Below are 7,477 nucleotides of genomic sequence, written 5' to 3' on the forward strand. Positions count from 1 at the left end.
GAAGAAATTAATATTTCCAATGACGGCCTAACCCTAACCCGGACCACGCTGGGCTAATTGTGCGCCGCCTTATGAGACTCCAATCACGGCCGGTTGTGATACAGCCTGCAATCGAACCGGGGCTGTAGTGATGCCTCTAGCACTGAGATGCGGTGCCTTAGACCGCTGCGCCACTCGGGAGCCTAATAGAGTTATCATCCTAGCAGTGTATAGTTACGTCTGTTATATAGAGTTATCATCCTAGCAGTGTTATAGTTACCGTCTGTTATATAGAGTTATCATCCCTAGCAGTGTTATAGTTACCGTCTGTTATAATAGAGTTATCATCCCTAGCAGTGTTATAGTTTACCGTCTGTTATATAGAGTTATCATCCCTAGCAGTGTTATAGTTACCGTCTTGTATATAGAGTTATCATCCTAGCAGTGTTATAGTTACCGTCTGTTATATAGAGTTATCATCCCTAGCAGTGTTATAGTTACCGTGCTGTTATATAGAGTTATCATCCCTAGCAGTGTTATAGTTACCGTCTGTTATATAGAGTTATCATCCCTAGCAGTGTTATAGTTACCGTCTGTTATATAGAGTTATCATCCCTAGCAGTGTTAATGTTACCGTCTGTTATATAGAGTTATCATCCTAGCAGTGTTATAGTTACCGTCTGTATATAGAGTTATCATCCCTAAGCAGTGTTATAGTTACCGTCTGTTATATAGAGTTATCATCCCTAGCAGTGTTATAGTTACCGTCTGTTATATAAGAGTTATCATCCTAGCAGTGTTATAGTTACCGTCTGTTATATAGAGTTATCATCCCTAGCAGTGTTATAGTTACCGTCTGTTATATAGAGTTATCATCCCTAGCAGTGTTATAGTTACGCGTCTGTTATATAGAGTTATCAATCCTAGCAGTGTTATAGTTACCGTCTGTTATTAGAGTTATCATCCCTAGCAGTGTTATAGTTACCGTCTGTTTATAGAGTTATCATCCTAGCAGTGTTATAGTTACCGTCTGTTATATAGAGTTATCATCCCTAGCAGTGTTATAGTTACCGTCTGTTATATAGAATTATCATCCCTAGCAGTGTTATAGTTACCGTCTGTTATATAGAGTTGCCGACTCTTAACTTAAACATGTATCCCTTGTCTCACCTTCTCTCGCCGTCTCCCTCCTTCTCTCGCTCTCTCCCTCCTTCTCTCGCTCTCTCCCTTCTTCTCTCCCTCTCTCCCTTCTCTCCCTTCTTCTCTCCCTCTCTCACTTCTTCTCTCTCTCTATCCCTTCTCTCCCTCCTTCTCTCCCTCCTTCTCCTCCCCTTTTAACTCTTCTTTCTTTCTCCCTTCATCTCGATCTTTCTTTTTTGCTCTCTGTCCGCCCTTGCCCTCTCTCTCTCCCTCTGTCCCCCTCCTTTCTCTCTCATCTTTACCCTACACACCCTCTTATCCCTCCCTCTCCCTCTCCCTCCCTCTTGTAGGAGCGTGAGGAGAAGCAGCGTCTCCATCTGCAGATCAAAAGGCTCTGGGAGGATAACCAGCGGCTGCAGGAGGAGTCCCAGAGCTCTGCTGCTAAACTCAAAAAGTTCACAGAGTGGGTCTTCAACACCATCGACATGAACTGAGAGACAGAGGAGGAGGAGAGGGTGATGATGATGAGGAGGAGGAGGGTTCTACCACATTGACCAGAAGAGGAGGGGGAGGAAAATGAGAAAGGAAAAGAGTAACTGGAAAGAGAGAGGACCAGTATCAACCCCAAAAACATTCCCCTTCTCCCTTGCACAAACTGAAGTACTAATTCCACTCTCCATGCCTCTTCCTTGTCCCCGGAAGTTTTTATTTCACTCTCTGAAGTGCCAACTAAGGTTTCCTCTCTCAACTACCCTCTGAAACTCAGGATTAGCTAGAAGGACATTCTTCTTTTGTTAAATAATGAAGGATTACTTTCATACTGTGGGATTTGAAGGGGAGCTGTGTGTGTAATTGTGATGGGCTCTCGGTACTGCCAAGAAATACTGGAGCTCAGAAGACTAGAGCATTGTCCTCCTCTCCTCCTCTCCTTCTCTCCTCCCCCACTGTCTGAGCTGACTTCACTCTGGGGGTGGTAGGAAGACTCAGACATAAAGAGAGACTTGTGTTTTACCCCAATAGCCAGCCTCTCAGTGGCTGTACAGTACATCTCTTCAGCTAAGGCTTCAAAGCACGTAAGAGCAAAGGGTAACTGTAACAGCGTAACTGTAACTAAGAGCACAGCGTAACTGTAACTAAGAGCACAGCGTAACTGTAACTAAGAGCACAGCGTAACTGTAACTAAGAGCACAGCGTAACTGTAACAGCCCCATGTGGAAACCATGGAATCTCATCTCATCTCCCTGTCTCCACTTTTCCTCCTCTGCAAATTTGACTTGTCTGATGCTACCTCTGTCTACACTACCCCAACAAACAGGTAGACAGATGGACCGAGGGAAGGGGCGGACAAGTAGACAGACAGGCAGACAGGTAGACAGACAGGTAGACAGGCAGGCGGACAGGCAAACAGGTAGACAGGCAGGCGGACAGACAGACAGGTAGACAGACAGACAGGTAGACAGACAGGCAGACAGACAGGCAGACCGAGGGAAGAGGCAGACAGGTAGACACAGGCAAACAGGTAGACAGACAGACAGACAGGTAGACAGACAGACCGAGGGAAGAGGCAGACAGGTAGACAGACAGGCAAACGGGTAGACAGGCAGACAGGCAAACAGGTAGACAAGCAGACAGGTAGACAGGCAGACAGACAGGCAAACAGGCAGACAGACAGGCAAACAGGTAGACAGACAGGCAAACAGGTAGACAGGTAGACAGACAGGCAAACATGTAGACAGGCAGACAGGTAGACAGACAGGCAAACAGGTAGACAGACAGGCAAACAGGTAGACAGATAGACAGGTGTCTACCTGTTTGCCTGTCAAATTTGCAGAGGAGGAAAAGGGACCGAGGGAAGAGGCAGACAGGTAGACAGGCATGCAGACAGGTAGACAGGCATGCAGACAGGCATGTAGACAGGTAGACAGGCATGTAGACAGGCAGGTAGACAGATGGACTGAGGGAAGAGGCAGACAGGTAGACAGGCAGACAGGTAGATAGATAGACAGTGGGAGGGAAAAGACAGACAGAAAGCCAGCCCTGTGTTGCCAGCTGGTTTTTCTGTGCATTCATATTCCTCAATCTACAGGGAACACAGATCTGTACGTCTGTAGGAACACACACCTAGAGAGAATGAACACCCGTCCGTATCTCTCCTGTACATATCAACTTGCTCTCTGTGGTTTACTGTACAGTCTGCAATCAGACCATCAACACGTTGTACTGGTTTGGACCGGGTCATTGAGAGGTACATGGACTCACTGTCATTAGGGCTACATCTGAAGGAGAACTTAACACGAGGCAGGGTGGTTTTGGTTGACAGACATTCCTCTATACTTCTCCCGTAGTGCCCCTTACTAGTCTGGTTGGCCTGTAGTGTGTCACGACCAAGCCTATATAGCTGACATACACAAGGCTACCATACACACACCTCTACCCCACAACCATACACACACTCTTACCCCACAACCATACACACACTCTTACCCCACAACCATACACACACTCTTACACCACAACCATACACACACTCTTACACCACAACCATACACACACTCTTACACCACAACCATACACACACTCTTACACCACGCCCAATCCTCCACTGAAACGTCTGCCATTTTGAATCCTACAACTAACTACAGATGCTTGTGACACTTTGACCAAACCGGACAGCAAAACGTCATTCCAGGACCGCTTCAAAACAAAAAAGCCATCATTATCAAGGACTCCATGATCACATGACATGGGTGAAATCAGGAGCATATTGGTGATTAGGACTGTGTGGGTCTTAAAAGCAATAGCAAGGAGTACAACCAAACTCCCTATTCGTCTCAGTGGAAAGATCTGAAGTCAGACATGGGGACCGTAAGGTTTGAGGCGGCCATCTTAAAGGAGAATTCCACCCAAAATGCCGCTTCATATAATGCAAAACAAATGCATCATAACAGCTGTATTTCTTTATTTTGCTAAATTTCTATATCTTGGAAAACTTGATTTGCTGACATGCAAAACATTTTGGGAATGTATCAACAGTGGACTAATGAAACAAATACCACAAGAGTTTTTTTGGGGGGGTGAAATTTTCCTTTAAGATGGCCGCCTTTTCTAAAACTTTTCTAAAAGCAATGGGAAGTCCTCTGCCTTTGGTAACTATGCGCTGAAGAGAAGGAGAGAAACAAAGGAAGACAGATGTTTTCTCCTTCACCATCTCAAGGAATGTTAATTCTGTGAAAACTTTTAAAATTCCTGATCGACGAATCATTTTAATCGGGGGGAGGGGGGACATTTTCGGATGTATTTATGTCTTTGTACATTATAAAATGAATAAATAAGTTGTTTTTGTTGCGTACAGTGCAACTGAAGTTGTCAGTGTTTTAGTTTTCTCTTGAAAAATGTCATTATTTTATGATTTAAAATGGATTCAAATGATTTCCATTCTTACTATTAAAGCCTGATATTATGGTTTCTACTAGCTCTGGTCCATGGCATTACTGCATTTTCCTCCACACCCATTAGTGGAGAAACACGTACTTACACCCCGGACCAGAGCTAGCTTTCTATGTTATTAATATCTTGTTTCGTAGGTGCCAGAGCCTGTTGTTGCGTACAGGACCATCCAGTGATGAAAAGTGGAACTGGCACAACTTAAATCAATGTGCAGCCATGATCCATCCACTGTGTTGAAATGCTCTCTCTCTCTCTCTCTCTCTCTCTCTGTCTCTGTCTCTCTGTCGCTCTCTCTCGCTCTCGCTCTCTCTCTCTCGCGCGCTCTCTCTCTCTCTCGCGCGCTCTCTCTCGCTCTCTCGCGCTTCAACCTTGTGAAGCTACTCTGATTGCAGTACAGTTTAACATGTCCAGGTGTTTAGATTTGAATCAATGAATAATTTCAATCTGTTCCTGTGGAGTTTGTTTTCTTTAATCCACTGATATGGAGTCATAACCTGTGATCCTGGCTTATAGCCCAACTCCTACGGTCACAGTTGGCAAGACAGCACAAACAGATCTGGTACGAGACTAGGGAAGCAGGGATATGCCCTTTTTGAATAACAGCGACCTGTAAAACGAATAAAAGGGACGGCTTCTTATGTAAGCTGAGCGATTACCTGGTAACAGACACACCAACCTGTCACGTTTCTTTAGAGCTGCTGCTAGACCAGTGTGTTATAATGAAGGAACACCATCTCTCCACCTCGTACAGACACTATCTCTCCACCTGCATACAGACACTATCTCTCCACCTGCGTACAGACACTATCTCTCCACCTGCGTACAGACACTATCTCTCCACCTCGTACAGACACTATCTCTCCACCTCGTACAGACACTATCTCTCCACCTGCGCGAGAGAGCATTCTCCACCTGCGTAACAGACTCTGTTATAGAGATACATAACTACTCTCCACCCTGCGTACAGACTCTTTTAAATAAGGAACACTATCTCTCCACCTCCATACAGGTAACTATCGTCTCCACCTCCACAGACCTGTTACTAAGATTGGCCAGGTGACACCAGACAGGGAGGGAAACACTTAGTCATCACACAGATGTGTGTGTAATGGGTTTTACCAGCCAGCCCATATTCCTCTACTCCTCTAACCTCTGTTGGGGTGAGGGTCTCTAATCTATACTCTAACCTCTGTTGGTGTGAGGGTCTCTAATCTATACTCTAACCTCTGTTGGGGTGCGGGGTCCTCTAATCTATACTCTAACCTCTGTTGGGGTGAGGTCTCTAATCTATACTCTAACCTCTGTTGGGCTGAGGGGTCTCTAATCTATACTCTAACCTCTGTTGGGGTGAGGTCTCTAATCTACTCTAACCTCTGTTGGGCTGAGGGTCTCTAATCTATACTCTAACCTGTTGGGGTGAGGAGGTCTCATAATCTACTACTCTAACCTCTGTTGGGCTGAGGGGTCTCTAATCTATACTCAACCTCTGTTGGGGTGAGGGTCTCTAATCTATACTCTAACCTCTGTTGGTGTGAGGGTCTCTAATCTATACTCTAACCTCTGTTGGGGTGAGGGGTCTCTAATCTATACTCTAACCTCTGTTGGTGTGAGGGTCTCTAACTATACTCTAACCTCTGTTGGGGTGAGGGGGCTCGAATCTATACTCTAATCTATATTCTAACCTCTGTTGGGTTGGAGGGTCTAATCTATACTCTAACCTCTGTTGGGTGAGGGTCTCTAATCTATACTCTAACCTCTGTTGGGGTGAGGGGGCTCGAAATTATACCTCTAATCTATATTCTAACCACTGTTGGGGTGAGGGGTCTCTACATCTATACTCTAACCTCTGTTGGGGTGAGGTCTCTAATCTATATTCTAACCTCTGTTGGGGTGAGGTCTCTAATCTATACCTCTAATCTATATTTTAACCTCTGTTTGGGGTGAGAGGTCTCTATACTAATAACCTGTTGCTTGGGGTTGAGGGTCTCTAATCTATACTCTAACTCTGTTGGGGTGAGGGCTCTCTAATCTATATTCTAACCTCTGTTGGGGCGAGGGGCCTCATCTATACTCTAACCTCGTTTGGGCGAGGGGCCTCATCTAACTCTAACCTCTGTTGGGGTGAGGTCTCTAATCTATACTCTAACCTCTGTTGGGGCGAGGCCTCTAATCTATACTCTAACCTCTGTTGGGGTGAGGGGCCCGAATCTATACCTCTAATCTATATTCTAACCTCTGTTGGGGTGAGGTCTCTAATCTATAATTCTAACCTCTGTTGGGGTGAGTTCTCTAATCTATACCTAATCTATATTAACCTCTGGTTGGGGTGAGACGGTCTCTACTATAACCTGTGTTGGGGTGAGGGTCTCTAATCTATACTCTAACCTCTGTTGGGTGAGGGTCTCTAATCTATACTCTAACCTCTGTTGGGGAGGTCTCTAATCTATTACTCTAACCTCTGTTTGGGCGAGGTGTCTCTAATCTATACTCTAACCTCTGTTGGGGTGAGGAGGGCTTACTCTAACCTCTGTTGGGCGCGAGGGGTCTCACTTCTACTCATAAAAATATTCCCACTACTGATAATTTACGCCGATTCTGTTTTCTTAAACAGTAACATACGGAAACGAAACAGCGAGGAGCTACCTGAATCTCTCCAATAGAAACGTGTTTTTTTGTTGCAAAAAGGCAACCGTTTACAATTGTTTGGGACTAATGTTTACACCCAATACTCATCAATACCTAGTGTGTATTCACTAGAAGTCAGCGCACCGGGTTCCTGGCAAAACCACTTGAAGGCTGCGAAGCGCACCGTACTCGTCCGTAGCCTGCGCTAGCTAGAGAGCACTCCGGAACTATGGAATTGTGTCTAAGAATGTTTATAACAATGGCGGAGTTCCAATGGATTTCTGAG

At 45.3% G+C, this 7,477-nt stretch overlaps 1 long non-coding RNA gene across 3 annotated transcripts in view; it reads left to right on the forward strand.

The window, feature by feature from the left end:
- The window catches only part of LOC112075129 (uncharacterized), a 7,102-nt gene extending 2,626 nt beyond the window's left edge, over nucleotides 1-4,476 (forward strand). For 2 of the 3 annotated variants that reach the window (XR_002894926.2, XR_011477245.1), the window contains 2 exons: nucleotides 1,470-2,921; nucleotides 2,962-4,476. This is a non-coding gene — a long non-coding RNA (uncharacterized lncRNA). The remainder of the gene's footprint in view (nucleotides 1-1,469; nucleotides 2,922-2,961) is intronic. The other variant, XR_011477246.1, reaches the window with a different exon arrangement.
- The last annotated feature ends 3,001 nt before the right edge of the window (nucleotides 4,477-7,477 follow it).

The sequence above is a fragment of the Salvelinus sp. IW2-2015 genome, unplaced genomic scaffold, assembly GCF_002910315.2.
Source record: "Salvelinus sp. IW2-2015 unplaced genomic scaffold, ASM291031v2 Un_scaffold2996, whole genome shotgun sequence".
Lineage (NCBI taxonomy): Eukaryota > Metazoa > Chordata > Actinopteri > Salmoniformes > Salmonidae > Salvelinus > Salvelinus sp. IW2-2015.